Source organism: Pteronotus mesoamericanus, unplaced genomic scaffold (genome assembly GCF_021234165.1).
Source record: "Pteronotus mesoamericanus isolate MK-2021 breed Mesoamerican mustached bat unplaced genomic scaffold, CSHL_Meso_final contig_105, whole genome shotgun sequence".
Taxonomy (NCBI): Eukaryota; Metazoa; Chordata; class Mammalia; order Chiroptera; family Mormoopidae; genus Pteronotus; species Pteronotus mesoamericanus.
This window is the reverse complement of record NW_026555006.1, coordinates 12,707,844-12,719,859: the sequence shown is the minus strand read 5'-3', so window position 1 is coordinate 12,719,859 and position 12,016 is coordinate 12,707,844.

Below are 12,016 nucleotides of genomic sequence, written 5' to 3'. Positions count from 1 at the left end.
ATTGGTGGTCTGTGCTCACTAGAGGCCAGTAGCACTTCCTCCACCCCATCCCCAGTTGTGACAATCAAAAATGCCTTCAGACATTGGCAAATGTCTTCTGAGGGGGCCAAAATTCCTCTGGTTGAGAAGAATTATCTAGAGTCTAAGTGCTGTCTTCACGGAGTTGTTGGGAGAGTTAAACGAGATAACTGTGAATATTCAAACCTCACACCATTAGATATACATCCCCACTCATCTCTCCAACCCCACCCCTTCTTCTCGCCACTGCCCCAGTATCAGGTTTGGCAGGAGCCAGTCTGAGCAGGTCAGGCATGGACTGTTACTAGTCACTTGCTCATGTCTCGGTCCTGGTCTGTTTTGTGGAGGTTTCCAGGATGGGGGGAAAATAGAAAGATCCTGAGTCTTGAAGTCAGGCAGACCTGGTGGAGACTGTCAGGTCCATCGTTTCCCAGCCACACGGATGCTGACATTCAATGTCACTTCTCAGGCCTCCGTTTCCTCATGGTGTGGCATGAGAGTTATTTAGCATGGCCTGTGCAAAGCACCTGGTATGTTGCAAGCTTTTCACTTTTCTCACCTTCCCAACTGTACTGTCAACTCTTGAGAAAAAATTATATATTTCCTACTTTAGTGCAAGCATCCCAGTGCCCAGAGTGGGAACTCAGTGAATTTAGTTCAGTGAAGAGAAAATCAAGAATGAAAGGTGAACGAGCTCCTTAAAGTGGGTCAGCAGGCCAGGGACATCCTTCTCTCACACACGAAAAGTTATGTAGTGAGTCATGCAGGGTCAGACAGCCTGAGTGGCTATCCTGTTCTCAGCACGTCCTGGCTCTGGGATCTCGGGAAAGTTACTCAACTCCTCTGCGGCTCTGTTTTCCTCAATAATAAAATGACAATAATAATAGTGTCCTAAATTCCTTTCCTAGGGCTGTGTCTCAAAGTCCCACAAACTGCATGGCTTAAAGAAAAGAAATGTGTCATCTCATAGTTCTGGAAGGTAGAAGCTCAAGATTAAGGTCATAGCAGGGCTGGTTTCTTCTGAGGATCGGGAGAGTGAATCTATTCCAGGCCTCTCTCCTAACTTCTGCTGGTTTGCTGGCTGTCTTTGGCATTCCTTCGCTTGTAGATGGATCATCCCAACCTCTGCCTTCATCTTCACACAGTGTTCTCCGTGTGTGTGTGTGTGTGTGTGTGTGTGTGTGTGTGTGTGTGTCCAAATTTCCCCTTTTCATAAGGACACTAGTCATACCGGAGTAGGTACCTATCCTACTCCGGTATGACCTCATCTTAATGTGACAATTATGGCTGCAACAACCCTATTTCCAAATAAAATCACATTCTGAGGCACTGGTTAGGACTTCAACAAATAAGTTTTAGGAGAACACAATTCAACACAGAACACCAAGCCATAAGCTTATTCTGAATATTAACCATAAAATGCTACACATGAATATTCAAATTTGTCTGGCCTACTGTGAACACCCAACACATGTTAACTATTGTTATTATTCATGTTATTGATCAAAATTCTAATAGGTGACTTCCATGTGCCAAGCAGTATGCTGGGTGGTAGTGATTCAAGGATGAATTAATTAAGGTCCCTGACCCAAAGGATGCCCAGTCTAATGGAACTATAGCCATAAATAAAGAATTATGGTCCTGGGGGTCTTCACAGCTAGATCAGTTTCCTACTTGCTAAGCCATCTGTACTTCTAATGGTATCTGGGGTCAAAATAAATAGCTTGGATGCCATCAGAGAGTGGGGAAAGTTCATTGTTCAGAGAAAAGAAGTTTTCCCTTTTTCTGGCTTCTTTTTATCTTTGGGGGAAAAAATTTCCAAGTGTCATGGTCAAACACTGCTCTGATTTCTTGTGCAAAGTTTAAGGTGACCTTTACCCTTCCTAATATATCATTTTGATGAAGCCAAAATTTTCTGAGATTCTCCAGACTGGCAGAAAAATAACTTCAGAAACTGGTCCCAAATTGGTAACTGAAGATAAGTTGGAGGGCAGTTCCTTCCTCAAGTGTTGCCGTATATCTTACTTCATTGCATGTTGATAGTATATTAAAATTGAAATAAAAATAAAATATTATCTGTGCCATTAAACCTGATCAATTCTCACTCCACTAATCTCCAGACCTTGATTCTTGCTAAAAGATGGACCATCTTAACACACTCTTGGCAAAGATGTACAACGGGTAGGAGTTCTGAGAGGTAAAACCTTCATCTTTTTGAAAAAAAATATCCTGTCATCATTCAATATTTATGGAGCACGCACACTGTGTGAAGCCTGCATCACAGGGTGTCCTTTGCTGCCAGAGAAGACGTTGGTGACAGGGGAGATATTAAATAAACTGGGGGCTTCGTGGGAACAGAGATATTTTGGGGGGGTGGCTCAGCAAGACCTGGGTAATGGATGCTATTCACGCACCCAAGGGGTTGAGGCCGGGGAGCACGGCCCCAACCGCAGACTTCCTGCCTCTGACGACCATCCATTCTGGCATCCCTGGCACCGAAGCCACTGCTCATTGGAGAGAGTCCGAAGGTGAGTGGGGACTCCGATGGGGGAGAGACGCGGGACCCAAGAGCAAAGCGGGGTGGGGTGGAGCAGAATGTCACCCCTAGATTCTGTAGGCTGTGCCATGTGGGGGGAGGGGCAGCCATCCAGCTAGTCTCCTGCTCACCAAGCTGGCCCGAGGGAGTACCTCCTGCTCATGCGCAGAGGAAGAGGGCACAGTTTCCAAATTCCCACAATGAACCTCATGGGCTGGAGGTGCCTCGGGTGGAGGTGTAAGCCGTGACCTGGAGATAGAAAGCCAATATGCATTTTATTTTTAATTCTACCACTCCTTTGTGTCATAACTTTTGTAAGTCATGTCATTTCTCTGAGCCTCAGTTTCCTGCTTTGTAAAAATGGGGATCATAAAGTCTGCCTGGCCTGCATCACAGGATTGAGCTGAAAGTGAGCATTTAAAATTGAATGAGCAGAAAAACTCTTCGTCGTCTCCAAGGCGTCCAGCCTTTTTATCTCATTGTTGTCTCATCATGACACCTGTTCCTGAAGATGGATGGAGGGGGACACGGTTCTGGTCTCTTATCTAGGGTCTCCTCAGGCTGTATGTGTGCTCGCCTTTCCATAATGGTGTTCTTCCTTCTGCCCTGCTCACCTGGACCCTGGCTTGCACCTCGGATTGGACAGTGACTTCACTCAGAAGCTTCCTATGCATCTCAATGGGCAACATACCCTCATTTTGTGAGTTAACCATGTGCTGTTCATAGATTAGTCTAGCACTTTGTGCTGGAAACCTAACTGCTGGAGTGAGGATGCGAGAACACACAGGACTGGACAAGTTGGGTCTAGGTGTATGTCTGCTGGGAGCTCTTGACCTTCTGTGACCAGGGAGGTTCTGCTGATGTGTGACTCACTGTAGATGACCCTGATGATCATTGCGGTCAGTGGTAGGAGGTGCAGAGGAGGGCCAGAGGGATGGGCTGGGGGTGGATGAGAAGTACCCCAGCCAAAGAAAACAGGCAAGCACATTCCGTGCAGAAGAATCAGTATGTGCAAAGGCAGAGAGAACGGAAAGGGACGCAGCATGTTCCGGTAATGCCGCGAGGTTCCTTGCGAGAGGGCAGATGGTGTGGGGAGGGAGTCTGGGAGCTTGCAGCCAGCCTGGGAGGAGCCTGGAATTCTGGGCTTAGGAGCCTGAGCTCAGCTCTTCAAGTGCCAAGACACCATCTCAAGTTTCTTTCAGCAGAAAAAAGACCATTGTGGTGGCAGTATGCAGGGTAAAGTCAGGGGAGGAGAGAAGGGAAAACCTGGAAGTAGAGACAGGAGGCCATGAAGATAGTTTAGTTAAGAGATGCTAGGAGCCCGAGTCAAGCCACAGCAGAGGGCCGAGCAGGAGGAAACTGGGGGTTCCTGCGCAGAAGCGCTCCAGAGGATTGACTACGAATGAACGAACGTGGCTCCAGGGCCAGGCCACCCAGCTTTTAATCCTGACTTTGTTTACTAGCCTGGTGGCTTTGGGCAAGAAACCTACCTTCTGTGTGCCTTAGTTTCTCAACCCATAAGGATGATAATGTTGGTATTCCACCTCATATGGTTGTTGAACGCCTTCGGAACTGCTTCTAGAACAGACTCAAGTACTTTTAAAATGTTAGTTCTTATGAGGAGACAAAATTTACAGGATTTGGTGCCCCGTTAGAAGTGAGGAAAGAGAGACTTCCCAGTGCCATTCCTCCTCAACCACCACCTCTTCTTCCTCCTTCTCTTTCTCCTCCTCCTCTGTACCTCCTCTTCCTCCTCTACCTCCTCCTTTTCCTCCCCTTGAGCTACTGGGTGGGTGTAGGCTACTGTACAGGTCAGGAGCTTAAGTTCTGGTGCCAAATTCACATGCTCTCTATCTAACCTTGGGCAAGTTCCTTGATTTCCCTGCTTTAGTTTCCACATCTGTAAAAATGGGAGTAATACTAATACCTAGATAGTTTGAGGACTAAAATGAGATAATACAGGTAATAACCAGTACATTGTGGGTGTTCAAAAACATTATAAATTCTTATTTGATTATTGCTCATCAAAGTAGGGACTACAAGAGGAGAAGCAGTGTTCATGGCAAAGGAGGGAAACAGTTCGGTGCAGGACACCGAGAAGGCAGCTGGACCCGGGGAGGGAACACCGCTGGGATGAAGGACAGGGCCCTTAGACCAGAAAGATGAAAAATATTAAGCCTCCAAGAAGTCTGATGCACCCCTACCTTGAAATTCACTGAGACCCATTTAGGAGAAAAAATTAACAGGAAAGAGAAGGTCAGGAAGTTGCTTTATGCTGGCATATTTGACCATAAACATTGTTATTTATACTCATGTCAAAATATAAATCATAGCTGGATCAATTTAAATTTTAAATGTTATGGTGGAAATTTTGGTGTCCATTACCCAGACTGAAAAATATGGCTAATAGGTAGCCATATTTTTTTGAGATGTTTAGAAAGTACAAAGAGTTGAAACAACTGAAACTTTTTGTTAACCTATATACAAACTATATTTTTTCAAGCAGAATTAAAAATTACTTAGTAGTTTCCTTCTCATAATAAAAAGATTTCACTATTTTTACCACTCATTGAACTTCTCTCCATTTTCTTATTTATTATTATGCAGAGATTTTGTTTCACTTTTACATGCCATTTTAGGCTTCTGAAAAGAAAATTAAATTAAATTTCCAGTTTGCTTACTCATCATTGTTTCTTGTTTCCCACTCCTTTTTGGATTCAATTTTCAGTGGGTCTAGAGATGGTAGACTTTCTTAGAATTTTATGACAAAATATCTTCATTTTATCCTCATTCTTGAATGATGGTTTAGCTGGGTATAAGATCTAGAGTCATGTTTTTTTCTCTCTTCAACATTTCGAAACCATCACTTTGTTGTGTTGTAGAGAAATCTGCTGTCATACTGTTTGGAAGGTGATCAGTCTTTTCTTATTGGTAAGTTTTAGATCTTTTTTGAAAAAACCTATTTGGTCCTGTAGTTCCCTCATATGAGTTTAGATGTAATATTTATAATGTACTTTTAATCTTAGTAGGCAATTCACAAGCTATCAAGTTTCATTTCATTGTTTGCAAACAGTATAAACACACACCTCATAGACTTACTTAAGGATTAAATGAGATAACGGATCTGAAATGCCTTGTAACCTTGGTCACAATGTGCCTAATTTGGAATTTAGGGCTATTTGGGAGAAACGGTACTAATATTTGAGGGAGGTACTTCAGAAAAGCCAACAAGGTATTTCTACCAATGCATAACTTATTGGTTAAAGTAATTAGTAATGAGATTTGGGGGCATGTCATATGCACCGGTCACTGTGAGTCTGCCCACTCTGGCCGTTTTGGGGTCTTATCTATCTACCGATCCACAGGCCATGGTCTAGGCACTCCAGAAATGGGTTCTGTCCTGACTGAGATTTACCCTTCAGATCTGATGCTCTTTTTCCCCCAGCCACACCCTTGTTGCCCCCTAAATTATCACCTGGAATTTCTTCTGGCAAATTCCATTCAACCCAGCCCTAAGGCCTCCTATCTCAGCTCTGCCTCGTTCTCTTGGGGAACTGAGCACTAATGGAGAAAATGTGGCAGTAATTTAGGGAGAAAGAATAGAAATACATTAAGGAACTGCTGAAAGGTGTGAGCTGATTCAAAAGATAAAAACTCAGGATGCGAACAAAATGCATGCTCCTCCTACTTCCCCACACACCCCTGAACAATGTTTATAGATCAAGCTTTCAGCTAACGTAGCCACAGTTGACTTCCTAAAGGAACATATCAAATGACACAAAAAGGTCAGGGAATGTAAAATACTATACTGACTGTTATGGGATCATTTTTAATCTTCATCACCTAAAACATTGAAGAAAAATATATATATTTAAATAAAGTGGAGTAACTAATGAGAATTTTTGGATTATAGTGCTGAAGTCAGGAGATATTTTTTTATCCTAAATACTTGACACTTGCTGGAAATTCCATCCAATTACCCAAGACATTTAGGGAATGAACATCCATCCTGAATTTTTATGGACAGACAGCTTTAGGAGGGAGGGAAAAAGTGAGACAAAAACGTGAACGTTATTTGTCAACTTGTGCTGACCGAAAAGGAAAAAGAAAGAAAACGCAGGACGACTTTTTGTTTTTTGCCCATTCCTGCTTGACATCCTCATCTCATCTTTTGTTTTCTAAGTTGTCATGCCAGGTTGAGTCAGGCACAAGATGTCCAATCTAAGACTTCAGTAGATGTGACCCTCACAGCCTGATGTGCCATGTCCGGGAACTGTGACGGGATGAAAGATGTAAGTTTTTATTATTTCTTTGTGAAAAGCCAAGAGAGGAGAAACATTTGGGAGAGGGTCCAGTATACTTTTAAGCAATGAAAAGTCCGATTTGGTTAGGCCACAGAACCGAAGGTGACAGGAGCCTGATGAGAAAGCTGTCCGGCGCCGAAGGGCCTCCGTCAGCTCAGCCACCTGGCTGCAGCTGCCTGCTGCGCACAGAAACATCTGAGCGAGGGAAACAGCCTGTTCTGCCTTCTGGGGATGGCCATCTTTCCTCCCCCTTTTAGTTGCTCTGGCGTGGGGCGGGGGATGAGAAACAGTCTGCAGCCTGGCCTCGCTGGGTAAAGGGGTGCCATGAGGGTTAAGTGCCTGGTGCTGCCCCCCAGTAAGGACCAGCCTCTCCTCTCTTCTCTCCGCTCTCCTAATTCTCCCTTCCTCTTTTGCCTGCCTCTTCTTTTCTCTGAATTCCTTCTTTTACCCTGGCAACTCCTCTCTCACTCATTTTTCTTTCCCTTTATCTGGGTTACCCTTGTTTCTTTTCTGACCTCTGACAGCTTCACATTTCACTGAGGCTCTGTTCTAAGTGCCCAGGATAGCAAGCTTTAACAGGCTAGGCCAGGCTCCTCTAATCAGAGTTTTAAGTGCAATAGGCTCTGGAAGCGGTGGCTCCACCTAATCCCAATGTTAGAACTAGTCTCTTTGTTCATCACCATGTCCCCACCTGCTAAGAACAGTGCCTGACACACAGCAGAGCATCAGTACAAATTTGTAGAATAAAGAAAGGAGAGAGTTTATCCAGTCCTATCCTAAACCATGCTGGCCATCCACTCCACCCCTAGCCAATTCTTCCTCCTTCTTCAGATATTTGTTCAAGGTTGCCTCCTCTAGGAAGCCTTCCCTGACTGCAGATACTGCCATAACATCTGCACACCTGTTCATTATGTTCCCGTCTGTTGTCATGGCATACTTCCTGAGCCCCCCATTCCCTTCCTGCCCCCAACCCACACTGAGACTCCCTTGGGCAGATACTGAGTGCTCAATAGTTGTTTACTGAATAATTGGAGTCTCATATATTTGAATATTTAATATCATATGCCGTATTCCCAGCTCTCCCCGTTTTCTACCTACTCACATCACACCCACCCCTTTGACCCAGATTATGAACATTTCTTTGACACGATACCATTTTCATCCATCTAATCAGCAAGAACAAAAAAAGAATGAGAATTTTAAAAGCCTATTTTTGGTGAGGATGCTGATGGGAAGGAATATTGGTAAAACCTCTTTGGAGGATGACTTGGCAAAGGATATCAAAAGCCATAAAATGTATGTTTTAACCCAGTAATTCCACTTCTAAGAATATATTCTATGGAAACAAGTTAAAATGTGCTCATATATTTTTCCAATAAGGTGTTCACCACAGTTGATGTTTACAATGTTAAGAATTGAAAGTCTACAATAAATGATTAGTTGAATGAATACAGATAAAAACCTATAATGAAACTTAAAATTTTTAAAAATATTTTATTATTTATGCTATTACATTTGTTCCAATTTTCTCCTTTTCTGCCTCTACCTAGCCCACCCTCCACTTCCATATTTAAAAAAAATTTATTGGCCTGACAAGATATCGATGTTGTTGAATGAATCAGTCTGTATAATATATTCCCATTTACATTAAAAAATTATAAAGTTTTATTTGCATAGGAAAAATCTGGAAAGATACCTAACCAAGAAAAAGTGGATTTCTCAGGGTGGTGGGATCATAAGTGATTTTTATACTCTTGTTTTCTATCTGTGTTTCCCCCCTGTTTTTTTTCTTTAAGGAACAGGAATTGCTCATGTACTGATTTTTTTGTAGTTATAAAAAAAGTTGTCCAGATGCTTTGGTCTTCTTTGTCTCTCAAAGTAAGCTATTCAAAGTCAAATAGACTTGAAAAAATAAAAATCCCCACATGGATGAAGAAACGCTTTAGATTTGAGATGTGCAACGGAGAGCCTTTAGCTGCCTAAGCCTCTGTAGCCATGTGCCGGTTTAATTCCCCAATGCCCTGGCAATCTGTGACAGAGAATCATTACCCTTGAAATGGGTTTGCATAATATAAAAAATCAGGGTCTCCTCTGCACTTAGTGAGTGTGTAACATTTGTGGGAGTTCCCATGCATGCTCTGAGGGAGAGTCCTGTGACATCGTGGCTGCGTTGTATTGAACTCAATCACTTGTAGAAAATGTGCAGTGTAATAGCAGTATTACGCGGGTGATATTATGAAAAATCTTAATTGGTACCAAAGTAATACGTACTAGAGTGGACTATAAAACCTTCACTGCCATTCTAACTAATCACCCCTGTGGCATTCTGAGCAAATGCAGGTTAATGGTGACGATCTTAATTTTTTTATTAATTAAATTAAGTGTGTAATCGGACAGTATAAGCCCATTGTCAGCGTTTATCATGCTGATAATAAATGGCTTCAGTACTGAGCACCTTTGGCTTCACCAGAGCCCTGGATTCTTCTAGCCACCACTGATGATCTGAGAGAGATCTCCAAGTGGTTCCTTAGTGCCCAGCGACAACACATAATAAAGCTGCACGCTGAGACTGGGGGAGCAGACAGTGTTGGGCTTATGGGCCTAAGAGAAGTCTCCAAACTCAGAGGCTGCAATTGCTCGGTCCTCTGCTCTCCTACCTCTACCTCTTGGGTTCTTCAGCAAATGATTTCTCATAATATATAAAGGCAGGAAAGACAAAAAAATCCAGAAGAGTGAATGTGAAAATATAAGGTGCTTCATTAACACTTTATTGACCACAATGCCCTATTCTTGCTCTTGAGTTCAGGGCAGAAAATGGACCTTAGTCATCAGTAATTTCCCCACACCTAGCACATCACCTGGCATATGGTAACCTCAATAAATCTTCATTCTTAGACTTGCTTTCCCAAAATGTGTCCCCTGGAAGAAAAACCCTGACAATTGGAACCCTAAAATTGGAACCCCTAAATTGGGGACAAACCCTAAATTGGAACCTGTGTATAAATAAGTTTGAGAAATGCTGTCTTTCACTTTTTCCTCTCGGAGATTTATGGTGTGTATTAGCATTTTGAAGGCAATGATAAGTGCTTTAGAAATGTTTTTAAATTGTTTAAATTGTTTAACCTAGTGTCATCTAACCAGAGTGTCTAACCGAACTTGACCACAGAACTCTACTGACGTCCCACAGCGCACACTTTAACAATTGACTGCCTTAGATATCTGCTAGCAAACTTAGAGCCCAGGGATCAGATAAAATGATTAAGATGGAAGTAACAATTTCCTGATTCTCCTTAAACCCTGGCATAATAGAGATGAAATCTCCCTTGATTGTGACTAAATACCTTAATAAAAACATAGAACTATAGGGTTTTAAACTTGAAAGGAACCTTGGACATCATGCATCTTAACCCACAGCTCAGTGCGGAATTTCACTTAGAGCATCCTCTGCCTTCTCTGCTTAGACACTTCCAGTGGCAGGGAGCTCAGCCACTCAAAACACAGTCTGTTGAGTTGTCACATTTCTTCTCCTATTGAGATGAGATCTGTATCTTTTAGATTTAAGGTTTCATCCTCAATTGACAAACGAAGATCTACCTTCCCATATGTCTTCATATCAGTTCTTATGCCCTCAGTTAATAACATATTGGTATTTTCAGTTTTTACATATCAAAGTATAATCAGAATAAGAAAAATGGTCCATGAGTGGCTAGTAGAGGGAGCAAAAAGGAAAATAACCTTACTAGTTGAGTTATAGAAATGACATAATAGAAATCTCTTATGTGTAATCCATTAACTTCTAAAAACAAAGGTGTTTTTCCTAAGTTTGGTGCAAACTCATTTGGTGACTGTCTTAGTTCAGGCAGCTGCAACAAAGTACCTCAGACTGGGTGCCTTCCAAAGAACACAAATGCATTTGTTACAGTTCTGAAGACTGAAAGTCCAAGATCTGGGTGCCAGTATGTTATATTCTGCTGAGAGCCCTCTTCCAGGTAGCAGGCTGCTGACTTCTCCTTGGTGGAAAGGAGAAAGAGCCTTTGGAGGTCTCATTCATACGTGCTCTACTATCATGACTTAATTTCTTCCCAAGGCTTTACTTCCTAATATCATCACATTAGGGGTTCAGATTTCAACATATGAACAGGGGAAGGAGACACAAAGATTCAGTCCATTGCAGTGACAAAATATAACTTGAGTTGATGTGGAGCTATTTATAGGCTTTATTTATTCTACTCAGTGTGAATATATATAATTTGGTTAAAGAAGTCTTAACGTTTCATTGCAGGAATACTAATGTGTTCCCTGAGCCCCACCGGAATTATTACACAGTACTGCACTATATTAACCTTTCTAAAATCAGACAAAGTCGAAATTCCTAAACATATCAGGCCCTGAGGATTTTGGACAAGGAGGTGTGGCAACACCCTTTTCTTGGCACCTTTTGTAGGCACAACACATTTGTGTTTGTTAGTCTTCACAATCCTGAGGTAACGTCCTATTTACCCCCGACCTCATGGAAAGTCATCTAGATTTGCAGACGGTTTTCCTTTCTCATTGCCTAGTTAATATTTACAAAGAAAGCCAGCTCTTCTTCCATCGCATCTTAATTGACAATAAGAAATTAGGGCACAAGTTCTAGTTTGGGACACTGATCAGCACCAGAAGAACCAGAAGACTGTGAGGCCTGGTGGCCAAGCAGAGCCCTGAGCGGAGTCTCCTGCGAGCCTGTCTCCGCAAGGCCGGTGATGCCTTCGCAGCGTTCATGGCTCACTGCCTGCCCTTTCCCTGCCTGACCAGAAACTTTGCTGTGACTGGGAAAATCCCAGAAGCGCTCTGCAGAGAACAGCATTATTCTGAATTAGGTTCCGTTAAGGCCTGGAGCCTGCCTCTGGCATGGAAGTTTCTTGCTGCCTACTATGCTCCCCCTGAATGACCATTACGATGAGATTTGGGGATTAGCAGCCACCTAAAAACCTATCCTGTTTGCTCTTCCACTGTGCTTGAAATTTCCCTATGAGTATTTGTCTTTGCCAGAATACTGCAAGGAATGGCTGAAATGTAAGTATGACATAATAACATGTGAGGGTCAACCCATCAAGCCATTATGAACTTAATTTAAATCATCAAATGAGCTAGTCAGTCATTTAGCCAGGCCCAGAGG